Below are 20,604 nucleotides of genomic sequence, written 5' to 3'. Positions count from 1 at the left end.
TAAATAACATTACCAAAAATTGGGAAGACGAATTGCTCAGATATTTTATAATTGACAACTTCCCACTTAACACATTACTTTACGCAGATGATCAGATAATCTTAGCAAATTCTGAAGACAACTTACAAAGAGCAATACACACACTATACAAGATAGCAATTTGGAAATCTCAATAAATAAAACCAGAATCATAGTCTTCCAAGGAAAGAATCATGTAAGATCCAAAATTGCAATCAATAATAAATGTATAGAACAAGTCAACACATTCAACTATCTTGGCTGCAATCTTTCATATATAAACTCCAGGGACGTAGATATTAAACTTGCCAAATTTCAGCAACTGTTACGGACAATCAAATCAACTCTATTAAAGAAAGTTCGACCAGAAACAATTTTGAAATTCTATAAAGTTATGGCAGTCCCGGCATTATTAGGGGAGAGTCGGGTAGTATCGGACATCGGGTAATATCGGACAGTGAGTTTCTTTCATCTACCACACGATGATAGTACCTGACTGACATGGTTATGTTTCTGTGATGTCGCATAGAGAAACGTAACCATGTCATTCGGGTACTACCATATGGTGGTAGATGAAAGAAACGCACTGTCCGATACTACCCGATGTCCGATACTACCCGATTCTCCCCTATATGGATCAGAGACATGGTCATTAACGAAAGGACAACTTCGAAAAATAGAAGCTGCTGAAATGCGATTGCTAAGACCTCTTGCAGGATATACTCTTTACGACCATAAAAGGAACGCTGACATCCGAACAGAATTGAATATCACCGCCATTACGGATACTACAGAATCTTACCGCAACAACTGGTATGAACATGTATTAAGAATGCCCAACAATAGGTTACCCAAGAGACTATTGGACTATACACCTCATGGAAAACGGGACATCGGAAGACCAAGGAAGAGATGGAAAGATCAACTTTCTTCTGGAAGCGGAACAGGCAAGGAGGCCTAATCCAAGACTGTTAATGATGATGATGATGATGATGATGATGATGATGATGATGATATAAAATTAAAACGTAGGTTTCGAATCTTCACATTTCGCTGGTACATTTATTATCTTATTAAATGAATTCCACCGTAGCGTCGTAACGAAGCATGCAGAGCTCGCATCAGGCGTGGTTTCGGTCCTCACGCAGCAGCCCATGCGGACTTTAGCGCCATGAATGAGGATTTTCACGTTTTAATTATACGTGGTGCCGCGCCGGGCGGGCAGAGGTGAGTGGTCAGTTTCACTCTCCAGCAGCTTTATTTCCGGACAGACATTCCCATATCTACCGCACGGCAGAGTTGGGTGGATCCCTGGGAATCCATTTGGGTTGTGGTACGAGGGGACAAAAAACTTCTATTTGCCCATACTGAATGCGGCAGCTCGCCCATGGCACGTCACTCAACCACCTGAACCTTCAAGAACAACACGAATGTAACGAAACGTAAACTATCAAGGCTGTTGAAAGTGTGCAGCATTTAGTGGCTCTTAAACATTAAAAGATAAGTCAGATTTCCTTCAAAATTAGCACGAGCGTCAAGCATTGTCATTCTGTTTTAATAATAATCTATCTTACACCTAAATTTGATAAATTTCGGAGAAATTCCAATTAAATAACAAAAATGCCGGTGCAGAGAAAATTTTAAATATAAGCTTATGCCTATTCATTCATTCATAATTTTCTACCCAAGAATAAGTCTTTCACTATTCTCTAATCCTTTCCTATTTCCCGCCTTCGTCTTAGTCTCCGCATACGATCCATATTATATCTTAATGTTGCCAATCATCTGATATCTTCTTTTTTTTTTAGTAGTTTATTTTATGACGCTTTATTAACATCCAGCGTCTGAACGATATGAAGCTGATAATGTCAGCGAAATTATTCCAGAGCCTAAAGTTACCCAGTATTAAATTTGCTCTTAATTAGTTGAGGAAAAAAACAGGAAAAACGTCAACCATGTAACTTGTCCCAACCAGGATTTGAAACCAGGCCCGCTCGTTTCACAGTCAGCCATGCTAACCGTTACTCCACAAATGGGGTGATGTGGATCTCTGGCGTCTCGTTAGCCCACTCGAGTTGTGTGCATATAGCGGAAAAATTGAGACGGTGTCGGGTGGAGTTCCTGGGTAGCTTAGTCGGTAGAGCTCTGGTACGTTCAACCAGAGGTCCCGTGAACGATACCCGACCCCGGAACAATTTTTCCCTTAAAATTATTTAAGTTTGCCTTACAGGGAGCTTTACCTGAAAACTAGACTTGCATAATATCTCTTAAATGGTTTGACCTAGTTCGTGATAGTATAAAATATAAATATAAATAGAGAAACAATAAAAACTGTTAAAAATAAAACGTGTGCCCAATGGAAATGCCAATATATTACTGACAGGTAACTTATCTCTCATGCTATAGGCTATGTAGATGTGATATGAAATATATACTCGTATAATATAATTTGAAATAAAAATGCTCTAAATGGGGTCTAAATATAAACTGTAACGGAACTGAAAATATGATAAATTTAAGTAAATGACAAATAAAACAGATATCCGATGCAAAATAAAAGATAACCCTACAACAAAATAGGCACTGAAATTAGTAAATATGATAATTTGAAAGTGAAACAACGAATTGAATTCAGGTAAAAGTGCATTTAAAAATTTTAAATAAGATTCCGCTGGACAGAAGAAAGCACATTGGTTTATTTATTTATTTTTTAAGTAGGTTATTTTACGACGCTTTATCAACATCTAGGTTATTTAGCATCTGAATGAGATGAAGGTGATAATGCTGGTGAAGTGAGTCCGGGGTCCAGCACCGAAAGTTACCCAACATTTGCTCATATTGGGTTGAGGGAAAACCCCGGAAAAAACCTCAACCAGGTAGCTTGCCCCAACCAGGAATCGAACCCGGGCCACCTGGTTTCGCGGCCAGCCGTTACTCCACAGGTGTGGACACATTGGTTTATGTAAGTGAAACATGTAGTATGGCAAAGACCATGCAAGAAAAGTAAATTAATGACTGTAGAAAAGAATTGCCTTAAAATGTAGAAAGGGGAAAATAACACTGAATAACTTCATAAATTACTCTGTTATTTGTGAAATCGATGTTACGGAAACAATATCTAACAGAATTGAAGAAAGAAGTCTGCCGTGATAGGTTATGTAAAGTAGAGATTTAATTACATAGCCGAGATCAATTTATTACTGTATGGCACCAGAAAAGAAAGGGGGAAGAACAACAAAGGGCGACAAGAACAAATAAATTAAGTCACGAAAACGAGACTGCTTGATGAAATGAATGTGAATGACAGAGAATAATTGCGAAAGTGCGTGGGAAGAGAATGATTGTTGTTTTTTTTTACTTGGTTATTTAACGACGCTGTATCAATTATGAGGTTATTTAGCGTCGATGGGATGGGTGATAGCGAGATGATATTTGGTGATATGAGACCGAGGATTGGCGATAGAAATTTGCCTTACGGTTGGGGAAAACCTCGGAAAAGACCCAACCAGGTAATCAACCCAAGTGGGAATCGAATTAGCGTCCGGGCGCAACTTAGGATCGGCGGACAAGCGTCTTAGCCGACAAAGGAGGCCAGCTATGTGTGTTTGTTATGTATTGATAGAAGGATATACTCTCCCTTACATTGTATTGGTGTGTAAGTTTGCAGGAAAGTAAGTGAAACATTAAGATGAAAGAAAGGTATTAATAAGTTAATTTTGATACTAATATTTCAAGCGCGAAATTTAACACAAAGATCCGAGGTTAGTCAAGATCAACTGTTGACGGTACGAAGAAAAAGTTACAAAACTGTTCACAATTACTGAAATGGTATATACCAGTGCATTTGTACTTGTTCGTTCATTCATTCATAGTGTTCTGCTCAAGGGCAAGTCTTTCACTGCAAACCCAGCATTTTCCAGCCTTTCCTACTTTGTCTTCCTCTTTGTCTCCTCATATGACCCATGAATCTTAATGTCATCTATCATCTGATATCTTCTTCTGCCACGAACTCTTCTCCCGTTCACCATTCCTTCCAGTGCATCCTTCAGTAGGCAGTTCCTTCTCAACCAGTTAACCAGCCAATTCCTTTTCTTCTTTCTGATCAGTTTCAGCATCATTCTTTCTTTATCCACTCTTTCCAACACAGCTTCGTTTCTTACTCTGTCCATTTCACACGCTCCATCATTCTCCATATCCACATTTCAAATGTTTCTATTCGCTTCTCTTCACTTCGTCGCAATGTCAATGTTCCTACCCCATACAATACTACACTCCACACAAAGCACTTCACTAGTCTCTTTCTTAGCTCTTTCACCAGAGATACGCAGAAGATTCTCCTTTTTCTATTAAAAGCTTCCTTTGCCATTGCTATTCTCCTTTTGACTTCTTAGCAGCAGCTCATGTTACACTCCAAGTATTTGAAGCTGTCCACTTGCTCTATTGCCTCATTTAGAATTCGCAAGTTTACTTTCGTTACTTTTCTTCCTATGATTATGTTCTTCGTCTTGTTGGTATTTATCTTCATTCCATACTGCTCACAGCTGTCATTTAGCTCGAGTAGCATATCCCTTAGCATCATCTCCTCTTCTGCTAACAACGCCATATCAGCAGCAAATGTTACACAATTTATTCATCTTCCCTCTACTATCAATTCCCCCATGTTCTGAAAACAGTTCTTCACTAAATCCTCCAAGTAGATGTTTAACAGGATAGGAGATAAGGGGCATCCTTGTTCGTTATTAAACATTAATGTGATTAGTACATGAATCGTTTGAAGTTATTTATGACCACTTTATTGTAGACATTTTGTAGTCGTCAAGTAATTCTCCGCTCCTCGATTTTCACCCGTCGAGTCTTGAGAAAAAAATAATTGGAGAAATTACGTGAATAAATAGATTAGATTAGATTAGATTAGATTAGATTAGATTAGATTATATTAGATTTATTTATTTAACCTGGTAGAGATAAGGCCGTCAGGCCTTCTCTGCCCCTCTACCAGGGGATTACAACTATAACATGAACAATAAGATTACAATTAATATTAAATTTACAATTACAATTACAATAAAAATTAAAGTACGACAAGAATACCTGATTAATGAAAGCTAGACATTTTATCATAGAAGTTAAGAACAAAGAATATTTTTGTATTTACAAAATTACAAATTAAACCTACAATAACAAAATTCTATAGTGATGAAATTACCGGATATTGAGATATTTTGTGGTAGATTAAAAGAACTATTTACAAGAAACCATGTCTGAACGAGTCTCAATTACTGACCAAGTGCCTAGTAAGTTTGCGTTTGAATTCAATTTTATTTCGACAGTCCCTGATGCTAGCAGGTAACCAATTCCAGAGTCTTGGCAGGGCTATTGTGAAAGAGGATGAGTATGAGGAGGTGCGATGGGATGGTATAAATACGTCAACATGTTATCGGAAATATGACACGGTTTACAGAAAACTAGAGATCATAAAAAAATTAGCACTTTCTTCTTTAGAGAAAAAATCAGACACTAGAATTAACCGGATAATGGGGAACTATTAACAAAAACTACGCTTTCAATTATTAGTTACAAATGTTTTCCCCCTTGTTTTATGTTGCCTTACTACACGTCTTGCGCCTTACTAACTCGACCATGGATCTCTCTTATGATTTATAACTGCTGGTTCATAATCGTCACTAGAGGGACGACGAGACACTACACAGAAGATCACAGCCGTTGAAAGCACAAAAATGACACTTAATAGATAGATAGATAGTTTATTTTGCAAAAACATGTGGAACATGTATGGCATCGTCATATACAATTTAAAATACATGATATCATACAATGGATACAAATTAAGACACATGAATATTAAAAAAAAACTAATCGAAATTATACAATGGATTTGTCCTAATTCGTGTCCTAAACACTCGGAATGGAAGATTCCTTATATCAACAGGTAGACTATTAAATAATTTAAAAGCAAAGAATAGAAAACTATTTTGAGTAATACTGTATTTACATTTGTCAATATATAAATTTGTATTATTTCTTGTAGAATATTTATGAACAGAAGTACATGCTATGTAATTATTAATGTTATTCCGAATGTAAAGAAGATAGGCCAATACATACATAGACGGCAATGTCAAGATTTGTGACCTTATAAAAAGAGGTTTACAATGAGTCGTATTTGGTACTCCATAAATTAATCTTAAAAGCTTTCTTTTGTAATATGAAAAGAGCTTCAGCAGAAGTATGGTGACCCCAAATAATAATACCATAATTTAAATGACTTTGTATATGGCTATGAAATATTGTAAACAATACCTTGTTAGGTAAATTATTCCTTAACAACCTTAACATATATATATATATATATATAGGGCCTATGTTAAATGGATGTCCAACCTGATAATAGCGAAAATGAACGCTACAGGATTTCATACTTTTTTTTTATTTTAGCAGGTTATTTTTACGACGCTTTATCAACATCTTAGGTTATTTAGCGTCTGATAATGATAATGCCGGTGAAATGAATCCGGGGTTCAGCACTGAAAATTACCCAGCATTTACTCATATTGGGTTGAGGGAAAACCCCGGAAAAACTTCAACCAGGTAACTTGCCCCGACCGGGAGTCGAACCCGGGTCACCTGGTTTCGCGCCCAGACGCGCTAACCGTTACTCTACAGGTGCGGACTTTCATATGTAATACGAATGTGAGTAGTAGTAAGCAAAAGAGATTTACGAAGACATTCTGAACCTTGGGAGTAACAAAATGCCGCAGGCAAAATATGTCTAATGCATAAAAGTTGATGATGAAGAAAGTTCCAAAGCACACAATTTCTATTTTTCCTTCTCGCAAAAAAGATCACAGTTCGTGACTGAAAGCAAGAAAACGTGTCTTGAAACAATTTGTAGTGAATTCGCAATTATATCTAATTGTAAGAGTCGGTTAAAAATAGCTTTTCTTTGTCAAGGCGAAATTATCATAGGTTAATACTTGTTATTCATTTCCAAGCCTTAGCATAACCTCACCTACAGTCCAGCGCTGGAGTGAATATATATCACACGCAAATTCAATTTCGATCCATGGCCTTGGCTGAAGTGACATTTGTTTAGATAAAGACGGGTTCTACTTCCATCAACAATACAAAATATTTCATTACACCAAAATTCTGCACTTCATATTATAATTCTCATTTCATATAAACAGTATGGTTAGAGAGTGGAGTCAGAACTCTGATGATATCAAATTATAAGACAGCTAGACAGTTTGCTATTTACTTTTTTCTGAAATACGCAAAATCGTGCACCGACGTCAACTGGAAAATGTCCAGTTGACGAGACACACAGGTATATACGAGTTAGATTCCCGGAGGTAGATTGGACGCCCAATGGCGAGACTCGCTAGCATATAAGAGACTGTCACGATACCATACGGCTGATGCCACTTGGTATACTCTGATACAAATAAATATATATATATATATATATATATATATATATATATATATATATATGAAGAGTCCACTGCAAGAATGATGGATGTCATTTGGAATACATTTTGCAGGAGAAGCAATTGAAAGTTTGAAATGCTTAGCGCTCAAAGCTTAACTGTGATTTTCAGATCATTACTGGACAATGACTATCAGTGTTAATGCCATATAACTCTGTATGTACATTCTATATGTCTTAAGCTATGCATTGACAGTCTTGGTTCATTTTCGACAAGAAAGTGGCATCCATCATTCTTGCAGTGGACTCTTCATATGTTATCTATCTGATAACCGTTATGAAGTGCCTGAGTTAATGTACGTTCTCTCGGATAAAAACCTTTATCTTCCCCCTGTTCTCCTGATCTTCCATCCGTCCTCCTTGCCTCCCCCCTGTTCTCCTTGATTTCTCCCTGTTCTCCTTGCCTTCTCCCTGCTCTCCTTGCCTTCTCCCTGTTCTCCTTGCCTTCTCCCTGTTCTCCTTACCTTCTCCCTGTTCTTCTTACCTTCTCCCTGTTCTTCTTACCTTCTCACTGTTCTCCTTTATCTTCCCTCCGTTCTCCTCGCCTCCCCCTTGTTCTCCTTGATTTCTCCCTGTTCTCCTTACCTTCTCCCTGTTCTCTTTACCTTCTCCCTGTTCTCCTGATCTTCCCTCCGTTCTCCTTGCCTCCCCTTGTTCTTCTCGATTTCTCCCTGTTCTCCTTGCCTTCTCCCTGTTCTCCTTACCTTCTCCCTGTTCTCCTTTATCTTCCCCTGTTCTCCTGATCTTCCCTCCGTTCTCCTCGCCTCCCCCTTGTTCTCCTTGATTTCTCCCTGTTCTCCTTACCTTCTCTCTGTTCTCCTTTATCTTCCCCCTGTTCTCCTGATCTTTCCTCTGTTCTCCTTGCCACCTCCCTGTTCTCCTTATCGTTTCCCTGTTCTCCTCCATTTCCTCCTTCTTCCTCCTTAGTCTCCTTCTTGTCCTCATTGTCTTTCCTTTGTTCCCTTGGTATTCTCCTTCTTCTCTTTGCATCACCTTTGACTTGTTCTCCTTGTTTCATTTCTGGCACTATTCGCACTTAGTTCATAGCTATGCACCTGTGAATTCTCCCCCTTCTTAACGTTAGGCCTATACGTCCATATTTCGGCTCTTTTCCTTCAAAATATTCTAGGTTCCTTCAATGGAAAGACGACAAATGGGGTGAGACAAGTGGTATACCAGCTTGGAGTTCACATAATTTCTTACGACAGATCCAAAACCCTATTAAAGTTTGCAAGCTTCCATAAAATTTAGTTATTTTCCCTTTCTTTGCCTCATCGATTCATTCCTGTATTCACCTCCTAGGGGCTGTACATATTATAATTAATCAATAACCTGCGTGCAGAAACATTTCGCCCCCCTCCGACTTCACTCGCACGCACACATTCACACGAACACACGAATTCTAATGTAAAACTCTGTCTTTGGATCTTCTTAAATTCCAATAGACCTGAACTATTTGCACAGGAAGGTACAGTAAAAGCTGAGATTATAGCATACGTCTCCATATATAAGAAATGCGAGACGATTTATATACGAGACTGTTATAAAAGGAAGAGGAATTCTACAGAAAACTGTTTTATAGATGAGAGCTGTACTTGAGAGGCGGTTCTTCGCCACGAAGAAACGAGACCACATCGCGTTCATCCTATGATCAACAAAGTATACAGCTGACAAGATCGTAGCCCTTTTATGGGAAACGTGTTTTGGCATAACCATTAACAGTGAATGTCGAGTGCTTTATAACCCACCGAAGAGAAAATAAAATACTTGCACCTACAAAGTACAATGACCAAACACAGGACTGCCGCTTTACATCATTCCAAACTATCTCCACTTATTATAAATTATAATGAACAGGAGTGTGTACAAGCATTCACCGTAAATAAGAAGAGATATTTGTACTCTAATAATACTTTTTTTCTTGTACGATATCCTGACTTTTTATACCATTTAAGCTATCGAGCATGTGGACGCATGGTGGAAACGAATGTAACTTGTGATGGGAACGACACTGATCATCCACTTAGAGAAATTGTACATAAAGTTTTATATACGTAAAATGTAAAATACTTACTTACTTACTCGCTTTTAAGGAACCCGGAGGTTCATTGCCGCCCTCACATAAGCCCGCCAATGGTCCCTATCCTGAGCAAGATTAATCCAGTCTCTATCATCATATCCCACCTCCCTCAAATCCATTTTAATATTATCTTCCCATCTACATCTCGGCCTCCCAAAAGGTCTTTTTCCCTCCGGCCGCCCAACTAACACTCTATATGCATTTCTGGATTCGCTCATACGTGCTACATGCCCTGTCCTTCTCAAACGTCTGGATTTAATATTCCTAATTATGTCAGGTGAAGAATACAATGCGTGCAGTTCTGTGTTGTGTAACTTTCTCCATTCTCCTGTAACTTCATCCCTCTTAGCCCCAAATATTTTCCTAAGAACCTTATTCTCAAACACCCTTAACCTGTTGTTCCTCTCTCAAAGTGAGAGTCCAAGTTTCACAACCATACAGAACAACCGGTAATGTAACTGATTTATAAATTCTAACTTTCAGATTTTTTGACTGCAGACTGGATGATAAAAGCTTCTCAACCGAATAACGTGCATTTCCCATATTTATTCTGCGTTTAATTTCCTCCCGAGTATCATTTATATTTGTTACTATTGCTCCCAGGTATTTGAATTTTTCCACCCCTTCGAAGGATAAATCTCCAATTTTTATATTTCCATTTCGTACAATATTCTCGTCACGAGACATAATCATATACTTTGCCTTTTCGGGATTTACTTCCAAATCTATCTCCTTACTTGCTTCAAGTAAAATTCCCGTATTTTCCCTAATCATTTGTGGATTTTCTCCTAACATATTCACGTCATCCGCATAGACAAGCAGCTGATGTAACCCGTTCAATTCCAAACGCTCTCTGTTATCCTGGACTCTCCTCATGGCATAATCTATAGCAAAGTTAAAAAACGAAGGTGATAATGCATCTCCTTGCTTTAACCCACAGTGAATTGGAAACGCATCTGACAGAAACTGATCTATACGGACTCTGCTGTACGTTTCACATTTTAATTATTCGAACTAGTTTTTTGGGAATACCAAATTCAATAAGACTATCATATAAAACTTCTCTCTTAACCGAGTCATATGCCTTTTTGAAATCTATGAATAACTGATGCACTGTACCCTTATACTCCCATTTTTTCTCCATTATCTGTCGAATACAAAATATCTGATCTATAGTTGATCTATTACGCCTAAAATCACACTGATGATCCCCAATAATTTCATCTACATATGGAGTTAATCTTCTCAAAAGAATATTGGACAAAATTTTGTACGAAGTCAACAAAAGTGATCTTCCTCGAAAGTTACTACAGTAAAGGCCCATTCACAATGAAAATTAAATATAACCGTAACATAATCACAGAAGTTTGCGCCCAGGCTACCAAATGGGATCATTAACAATGATTCACATAAGCATTGACATAAACATTACCGTTAAGACGTTAACATGAAAGTTTGCAAACTCCAAACTTTCATGCTTATGCTTACGTGATTTGCAAACAGAACACAATCGTGGAGCGCTGAGGAAATGGCGTCGTTGTTATGTTTCCATGGTTACCAAGTATCTTTGCGGTTACGTTTATGTTCCCATGTGAATGCTCTTGATTTTACTGTAACGTTTACATTTTTAAGTTAACGCTTACGTTATGTTTAATTTTCATTGTGAATGAGCCTTTAGTCTTGTCCCCCTTCTTAAAGATAGGTACGATTATGGACTCCTTCCATTGTTCTGGTACAATTTCCTTTTCCCAAATAGCAAGTACAAGCTTATAAATTTCGTTTGATAATGCGCTTCCAAATCTATTGCCCTATGGATTTAAATCTCGAACCACTAATACTAAGGAGGACAATGGTAGAAAATCTTGTTGATAAAGGCGAACACGCGCGCGAATGCTTTAAATACAAAGAGAGGCAGTCGAGCCAAATAAAAGCAAGCCGGTTACTGACTCTGGCATTCCTCACACCCACGAGAGAATTAAGAATGCACCTCACGTCCGATCATTCATCAAGTGGATCGAGATAAATACTTTAATCACACCACCTTCTCTCCAGACTAATTACGAATGGGACATGAGAGTATTACAAGGGCCGAACATCTCCCGCAGACCAACACGGTCCTTGATGGGGCCGGCCAATGTATGTTTTGTGGTCCGGGAAGTCTAGAGTAACTTGGACAACAGCTGGCTTCGTATGTCGAAAACTGAGTCTTTCTATCAACAGGACACGATCCAAGATTATGCCTCAAATTTAACTTAACGTTCGTGGATTAAAGCAGTTAAAGAGTTCACTTTCCAAGAAAAATTGAAACGTATTATTCAAGCCATAACAATACACGACAAGGGAAATAATAAAACGGCCAGAAATATTATCAGAAAATGCAGGCTCTAAATTTCTAAAATTTTATAAGGAAATGACCTCACAATTGAACAAAAATTACAAGGTACCGCAACAAGACTTATTAGAACTTAAATATCCGATAGAAGTATAAAAAGGTTACTAATAATATTTTTAAGAATTCACTTTTTACTTTAACTTAAATTTTCCAAAATTTGAAAATTTTCACACATATTATTTCATAACTCCACAACCATTAGAGATAGAATTCTGAAATTTTGTACACTGATTTAACATGCATTTATACATAAGGTAGACTACAATAATGCTCATTTCTTTGAAAATAGAAAAATTAGGTCACAAAACATTATGTAAATTTTAATACATTTTATATAGGACAAATTAAAAATTAATTGTATTAAAATAAGCAACTCTGCATGTCTGAGAGTAGTCTACTTTTCAGAAATAAGTGTTTATTACATGCAGGAAAATATTAAAGATGTCAGAGAGACCATAACAATGTTATGGTTACCAAATGACGTAACTGCAGAAATTTTTTGTTTTTGTTTTTTTTTCATACTCTGATAAAACTGGTTTGAAAAATATTGCTAGTAACCTCTTTCTTTTATAATTTTACCGGATATTTAAGTTCTAATAAGTCTTGTTGTGGTACCTCGTAATTTTTGTCCAATTGTGAGTTCATTTCCTTATAAAATTTTATAAATATAGAGCCTGCATTTTCTGATAATATTTGTGGTTGTTCACGTGCATATACCCTTAATGCTTCTTCAAACAACAGCTAGTGCTCTCCATCAACACACAATTTTTCGTTCCACTTCCCTTACATGTTTGTGTATACATTTCATTCTCGTAACAAGAACTTGATCTTAATTTATTTAGTATGTACTGTATCAGGTCATCTATTATGTCATTAGAATCGACTGTTTGAAAAACCAGTCTTTATCTCAGCGTGACGAAGTTTATCAAATTTAAGGATGTTTACTGTCATAATAGAATATATAATAGGCCTACATTTCACACTCAAGACAGAAGTTTAGCTTTCGGTTGCCTATATTCACTTCGTAATTGTTATGTACAATGTTCTGCAATTTTTCACGGCAGCCTAGGAGACAACTATGTAAATAAAATAATAAATTACTACAACATAAACATTGGATTTAATGTGGATAAAATTTTACATCACCTGGTTAAAAAATTAAGCACATAAAAAAACTGACGTATTAAACCAAGATAGTAATGACATTTTTATAGAGAATTTTAATCACGATCTGCATTAATCTGTCGTACGCTGAAGTGTAAATTCGACAATCTTTATGGAAAAAAATGCTCTACTAGACCCTACCTTTCTCATCAAACCCTAAATTAATAGTTTAGGTTAAGTTCGTTTATTTTAGGTTTCGTGAGAATGGAAAAAGTCACTTCCTTCAAAATTAGGCCTGCCCCGAATTTAAATTAATATTTTATTATACGCCCAGTATTTCAGTTACTTCTATTGAATATCACATTTAATTTGTTTCAGTTATTTTTTTAGAGATTCTTTACATCCTTCACTACTGCCATTTTTTATAGTTCGCTAAAGTCAATTTGGTAGTCAGTGTCATCAACATAAGAAACGAAGACACTACACGACACATCATATGTTAGAGAAAATACTCCATTTTTTAATATGTGATCCATCTTTTATTAATTTGGTAATTTTTTTATTATTCAAATTCAGATTTATTCATAATTTACATTTGAATGGATACCCGAAATGAGCATATGCCCGTGCTCGGGTACAGTCCAATAGAGTCTACATAAATGTTACAGACATCAATAATAGTGTTGATGACAGAAATAATAGTAACAATAATAATAGTTAATTAATAAGAATAATAGTAATAATAGAATAACAGTGACGGAGATAATACAAAAATAGTAATACAAATTAATTAATTAATAATAATAAAATCAGCTTCTTGTCTATGCGGATGACGTGAAAATATTATGAGAAAATACACAAACGATTAGGGAAAACACGGAAATTTTATTTGAAGCAAGTAGAGCGATCGGTTTGGAAGTAAATCCCGAAAAGACAAAGTATATGATTATGTATCGTGACCAGAATATTGTACGAAATGGAAATATAAAAATTGGAGATTTATCCTTCGAAGAGGTGGAAAAATTCAAATATCTTGGAGCAACAGTAACAAATATAAATGACACTAGGGAGGAAATTAAACGCAGAATAAATATGGGAAATACGTGTTATTATTCGGTTGAGAAGCTCTTATCATCCAGTCTGCTGTCCAAAAATCTGAAAGTTAGAATTTATAAAACAGTTATATTACCGGTTCTTCTGTATGGTTGTGAAACTTGGACTCTCACTCTGAGAGAGGAACATAGGTTCAGGGTGTTTGAGAATAAGGTTCTTAGGAAAATATTTGGGGCTAAGCGGGATGAAGTTACAGGAGAATGGAGAAAGTTACACAACACAGAACTGCACGCATTGTATTCTTCACCTGACATAATTAGGAACATAAAATCCAGACGTTTGAGATGGGCAGGGCATGTAGCACGTATGGGCGAATCTAGAAATGCATATAGAGTGTTAGTTGGGAGACCGGAGGGAAAAATACCTTTAGGGAGGCCGAGACGTAGATGGGAGGATAATATTAAAATGGATTTGAGGGAGGTGGGGTATGATGATAGAGACTGGATTAATCTTGCTCAGGATAGGGACCGCTGGCGGGCTTATGTGAGGGCGGCAATGAACCTTCGGGTTCCTTAAAAGCCATTTGTAAGTAAGTAAATAATAATAAAATAAAAATATTAAAAATAATAAAATAATAACTAAGATTGGTAAAATAAAATATAAAACCACTTAGCGAGAGTTAACGCAACTTATATAAGCATATAATAACCAGAAGAAAATAACGAACTCGAAATCAACAAAAAAAAAGTTAGTTTGGTATTTTTTATTATTTCGGTCTTTTTTATTATTTTGACTCATTATATATTATTTTGATCCCCAGAAAAATATTAATCTTTACTTCATTTGTATTTTATGTTTGATCCTAGGAAAATACTAGTCCTTTTGCAAAATTTAAGCCAAAGTCAGCTGGGAGTCAGTGTCACCAACATAAGAAAGAAAGACATTGCACACACATCATCCCCTCTGAATTCTGTATCATTTTTGGGTCCAAAGAAAATACTCGAATTTCCTTCACAGTTGTTGTTTAGTCAACTGTCCGAAGACAGGTCTGAACCTCACAAGAGATTAATTGTGCATAAACAGCATAAAGCCAGTCAGCGTGAAATGTTCTAAAGAATACCCACCCATCTTTACTGAATACCACATTTACTTTGTTTCAAAGGAGAAACCCGTAACAAAACTAACAATTTGAATTAAGACAGTATCACATTTTGAGCGAATACCACCGAATATATGTTTGGAGTTTGTTTTGGTGGAGAAAGGCGAAAATTCTACACCAAAATCTAATTGGGTCAAGTAACAGCAAGGTGAGAGATAGTAAAGCGTAACTGAACTTTAGAAGAAAGGGTACTAATTCTTGTGTGAAATTATTGCCAAAAATTGTAAAAATATACGTTCTAACAATGGCGCCAAAATTAATGTAGATGAACAACAAATCTTCTTGTATAGTTTGAGCTGGGCTTTGCTAAAGTTCATATCCAGAATTCTCCTTGACCTAAAACTATTTCAACGGTTCGCAACCTGAGATACAGGTACTCACACGACAGTAGACTACTATATTATATTTAAGGGCGATTTTATAATCCCATTATTGAGCTATTTATTTACAGTTAAAACATATAAATTTTAAATACCAGCGTATGCTACATTAATTAGAAACGTTTTGCAAATATGAAGGGTCCACCTTTTGAAAATGTATTGCTAAGTGTTAGCAAGTGAACAAAAAAAAGTACAGAACCACTGTATTAGAAAAACACACTGTGGTTCTCACGTGATATGAAGCCGGAATGACGTCATCTCTCCACTTACGACAACGCAATGATGTGACAAACACTTGTGCTCTAGGCAAGATTCGAACACATGTAAGTAGCTCTCAAGCAGCGTTCAAGGTGTGGTGTAAGCCTAACCGTTGTATACACCTTGGTCGGCACTGGCACAAAATGCGATTCACCTTTTTTTTTTTCTTTCTTTAATTTACCTATTCATACAAATGGCTGTAAGTTTCCTAGTAGAAAACAATTGAATGATTAATTGTTAATTAAAAAATATGTCGGTAAAAGTCGGTATATTATTGAGATAACCAAAATATTTTCTGTAGGTTTGATCGTCAATGGCATTAACTTAGATCGTAATAGAAATAAGAAAACTGAAGTGTTTCGCTTTTTGTGCCGGTCAGTGTAAATTTTAGCAAAGAATAATGTCAACAAAATTCTACAATAATAGACAAATTTTTGTTGTTAGCTACTAAATTATAAATAAACATTTCCTTACAAAAACAGTAGCATGCCTGTTATTTCGTAGACACTTCGGTCATGACACACTAATGCAAACACAACATTACTATAAGCACCCGCTATTATTGAATTAAATTTTTATTTAACGACGCTCGTAACTGCCGAGATTATATCACCGCCGCCGGTGTGCCGGGCACTTAAATTCCATCGATCTGAGCCGGAATCAAACCCGCAACCTCGGGCACAGAAAGCAAACACTTTACCGACTGCGCCATCCTGGCCGACATTCGCTATTATTAGAGACACATTCAATGATCCCTCGTTCTGCTACAGAAGGCATTTCGAACTCGAATTATGGTTTATGAATGCCCATGTTTTGGGTTCTTTCGTCCTACATTAAACAGACATAAAACTAGAATCTTCTAACAAAACAGCACATGTCACTGACAAAAGTAAAACATTCATATCCACAATCGTTGATGTAACACAGCGTTAACTTGAAGCGTTCCGTACACCACGGCCTGCAAATGTCAAATGTAACATACCCTAGTACCGTGAAATACAATTATTTTTTACTGAAGCGTTCTACAAGATGTTTAAAAAAAATGCACAACTTCAATTAGGCTAATGTGTTTTTTCCTCTCTTTTTCTCTTTCTTCTTCTTCTTCTTTTTTTTTTTTTTTTTTTTTTTTTTTTTTGTTCTTGTGTGTTATTTATTGGTTTGAATTAAGTTACTTACTGCATTTAGTAAACTGTCCTTGTATATTCTATGTTATATTACTGGCTAAGACCACACCGTACACGAGCCTGGCTCTTACGGTAGTGGCTAGAAACATTTTTGTTTTATAATTTTAATTTGTACTCACTAGCTAGCTAGTTAATTAAATAAATTCTTGCCAGAAATCTTGTATTCCAAATTTAATATTTTTATGTAAGACAGCCTAGTTTTTTCTTTAATTAACATCTGAAAGAGTGTATATTTTACGTAATACTTAATTTGTTTTGTACAGAAGCACTGTGGTAACAATTATTTTATTGTTGCTGTATTTCGTTAGTCCCTGTGTTATGAAAGCAGTTTTATTGATGAAATCAACATAAAACAAGATGTTAACAGAAAATAGTCTTTTTATGTCTCAGGCACGTCCATGTTCTCTGAATTTTGCTTCTATTCTACTCACAGTTCACTGAGAAAAAGGTAGCCGATATGAATGAGTTTCGATAAAAAGTGTGCATAAGCCTACCTATCTCTTGTTTATGTACGTCTTGTCACCAAATGATATCATCATCAGAATCTAAGTTTTCTCATTTGTTGTTAAAAATAATTTTGGTTTATGTTCATCACATAAATACAACTGCTTTCATAATACAAGACACTAACAAAATATATCAATAAAATTATTGCTATAGTAACCATAAACATAATGCTTGTGTATACAAAACAAATGACACTAAAAAAGGCGAATATTCGATCCAGCTACGCACAACATACGTGAGAAGAAAACAGTGCTTAAATCATTGAAAATAACCTCAAAATGGCACACGATTGTAAAACCCGATGTGTGCGAAAGTTATAAACCCACCCAACTCGCCTCAAATACCTTCGTTTCTTAAGGGGTTAGATACAACTTGCAGCAGTGAAATTTTTGGAAATATTCAACATTTTTTTCCTCCATTACTGTATCTTGTACAATAATAAAAATTGGTATGTGTAAAACACTATATATATATATATATATATATATATATATATATATATTTACGATTTAAAAAAAATTATATATATATATATTTTTTTTTCAAAATTCAAAATAGTGGCAGTTCACTGTGCAGTGATGAATCTATTCCCTCATAACTCATAAACTTGTCAACTTTTTCAAGTTCTCTTTTTTTTATTTTATTGCTGAAACTCATGTTTACGATATCATGCTCTTTCAACTACATTCCTTGATAAATAACATTTTTTTTCATTTTGTGTTAGAAGTGAATACTGATATTTGACCATTTTTTAAAATGAATTTATTTTTTGTCAGACAATCTATCAAAGGTAGAGAGTGATCTTGCATCATATTGTAGATATGACATGCATAAATACACACAAAAAATTTCATCACAGAATGTTGGATAGTATTTGAGTTATGTGGGAAACGCTTCATCACGGCACAGTGGACTGAATTTTGAAATAAAAAAAATGTACAAGATACAGAAATGGAGGAAAAAATTTACTGCTGCAAACTGTGCCTAACCCCTTAAACACACGACCGATGATTTTCTCTAGATTTTCACACGAAATCATCGCGTGAAACAGTGGCACCACCATTATGTTGTACTACGCGGTAAAGCACTATTTTCTTCGGTTCAAGGAAACTCTATTTGCGTACCTATCTGTCACAAACCTAACCTGTCACTTACTGTATTCTTAACTTCTCGAAAACATGCTTATTTATTGTTTCAGATTTATGTACGAGGTTTATATTCGTTAAGTTATACTGTAGCTCTTAATTTAATCTAATTTCACCACAAAATAATCCACACCTGTGGAGTAACGGTTAGCGCGTCTGGCCGCAAAACCAGGTGGTCCGGGTTCGATTCCCGGTCGGGACAAGTTACCTGGTAGAGGTTTTTTCCGGGGTTTTCCCTCAACCCAATATGAGCAAATGCTGGGTAACTTTCGGTATTGGACCCTGAACTCGTTTCACCGGCATTATCACCTTCATCTCATTCAGACGCTAAATAACCTAAGATGTTGATAAAGCGTCGTAAAATAACCTACTAAAATAAATATAAAAAACATGAAATAACACAACACAAATCGAACGTCAGTCCCGTGTGTGGTGTGTAGCGAGATCGAAGATTCAATCAAGGCCGAACTACAGGTTATTCAATGTCCATCAATAGCGATTCTTTCGGTCTATGTTAAACAGAAGCACAAAATCAGCTCTTATAACACAAGAGAGTATCTCACTGACAACAGTAAAACATGCATATTCGCTCCACGATCGTGGCAATAACACAGCTTTTAGAGATGGACTCGACGCATTCCGTACACCAAGGCCGGCAAATATAAATAAATGGGTAACTGTACTCTAGCATCGACAAGTATTTATAATTATGTAATTTTACATAATGTTTATTTTCTTACTGATGCGAAAATATATATTTTCCTTACCAAAATAGCAATAAGTCCGTTATCTTGCAGATAATCGGTTAAAACGCACTGGTTTATAACATATCAGTACAAAAAGTCGTATTATTATAGAGGGACAGAGTCATTGATCCCTCGTTTTGCTATGTAAGGTAAGTGAACTGCACTTACCTTCACGGGAAGTGAAGGGGGTGGTTCTTCAGGCACATTAACCAGATACTTGTCAAGGTCACAGGTCTTCTTCAGCAGCAGCCGGTTTCTGACACTTTTTTTTTTTCACTTACAAAAATTCCCTTTCGATTCGATATAAAACACACACGAGTGTTACACGGAGAGAGGCTGGCAAACCGCTCGCATGGCGATGGATGGTACCATACTGTAGACGCCAACAGGCGTGTCTTCCTGTCTCACCGACTCTCTGGCGTCGGGCCAGGACACACCAGCCAGAACAAAAACCACGCGTGCGTGATTCCCACAACACAAATCCCCCAATTCTTTTATTCTCGTCGTCCTAGCAGAATTTACTATGCTTGACCACCACTTCAGCTGGATCTCATTTGCATCTATCTGTATCGCTAACTGGTGAAGAGACTCGCAAACACTATCGACCGTTATCGATTAATAATCAAAGCATTTTTAGTTGTCTGTGTTCTGAAAAGCACTTCACTATTCCCAACTCACTCGGCACTGGCCCACATGACCGGGCGCCTCTACCATCTCCCGCACTGTCAACTGAGCTGAGGCCGCGGCAGTAATAACACGGCACTCGCCTCTCCCGTCCGACAGACCATGCAGACTGACTGCTGCCGCTGCTATTGGCTCCCGGAGCCTCGCCTTCAGTCCGCACTGTTGCCACACAACGCCCCGTCCATTGCTCCCCTGCCTGCCTCGAAGGAGCTCTCCCGTGTTCCACTAGAATTCCTTCCTTTATCATCAATGACCAACACGGGATTTTCACAGTCCGAGGCCAAGCTGTTTTTCCCGCCTAAGTTACATCTGACCAGAAGCAGAAGTTAGGAAATTCTTCTGTGCTCCTATCGTGTAAATCTGCAAAAATCCACATTCGCGCAC

The 20,604-nt window shown here is 36.7% G+C and overlaps 1 protein-coding gene across 1 annotated transcript in view; it reads right to left on the bottom strand.

Annotated features, from left to right (window-relative positions):
• Positions 1–20,327, bottom strand: part of LOC138716143 (puratrophin-1-like) — a 1,133,117-nt gene extending 1,112,790 nt beyond the window's left edge. The window contains exon 1 of the mRNA XM_069848962.1: positions 19,705–20,327. The gene's annotated coding sequence lies outside the window, so the exon portion shown is untranslated. The remainder of the gene's footprint in view (positions 1–19,704) is intronic.
• Between the last annotated feature and the right edge of the window lie 277 nt (positions 20,328–20,604).

Source organism: Periplaneta americana, chromosome 16 (genome assembly GCF_040183065.1).
Source record: "Periplaneta americana isolate PAMFEO1 chromosome 16, P.americana_PAMFEO1_priV1, whole genome shotgun sequence".
Taxonomy (NCBI): Eukaryota; Metazoa; Arthropoda; class Insecta; order Blattodea; family Blattidae; genus Periplaneta; species Periplaneta americana.
This window is presented reverse-complemented; position numbering and strand designations above follow the sequence as displayed.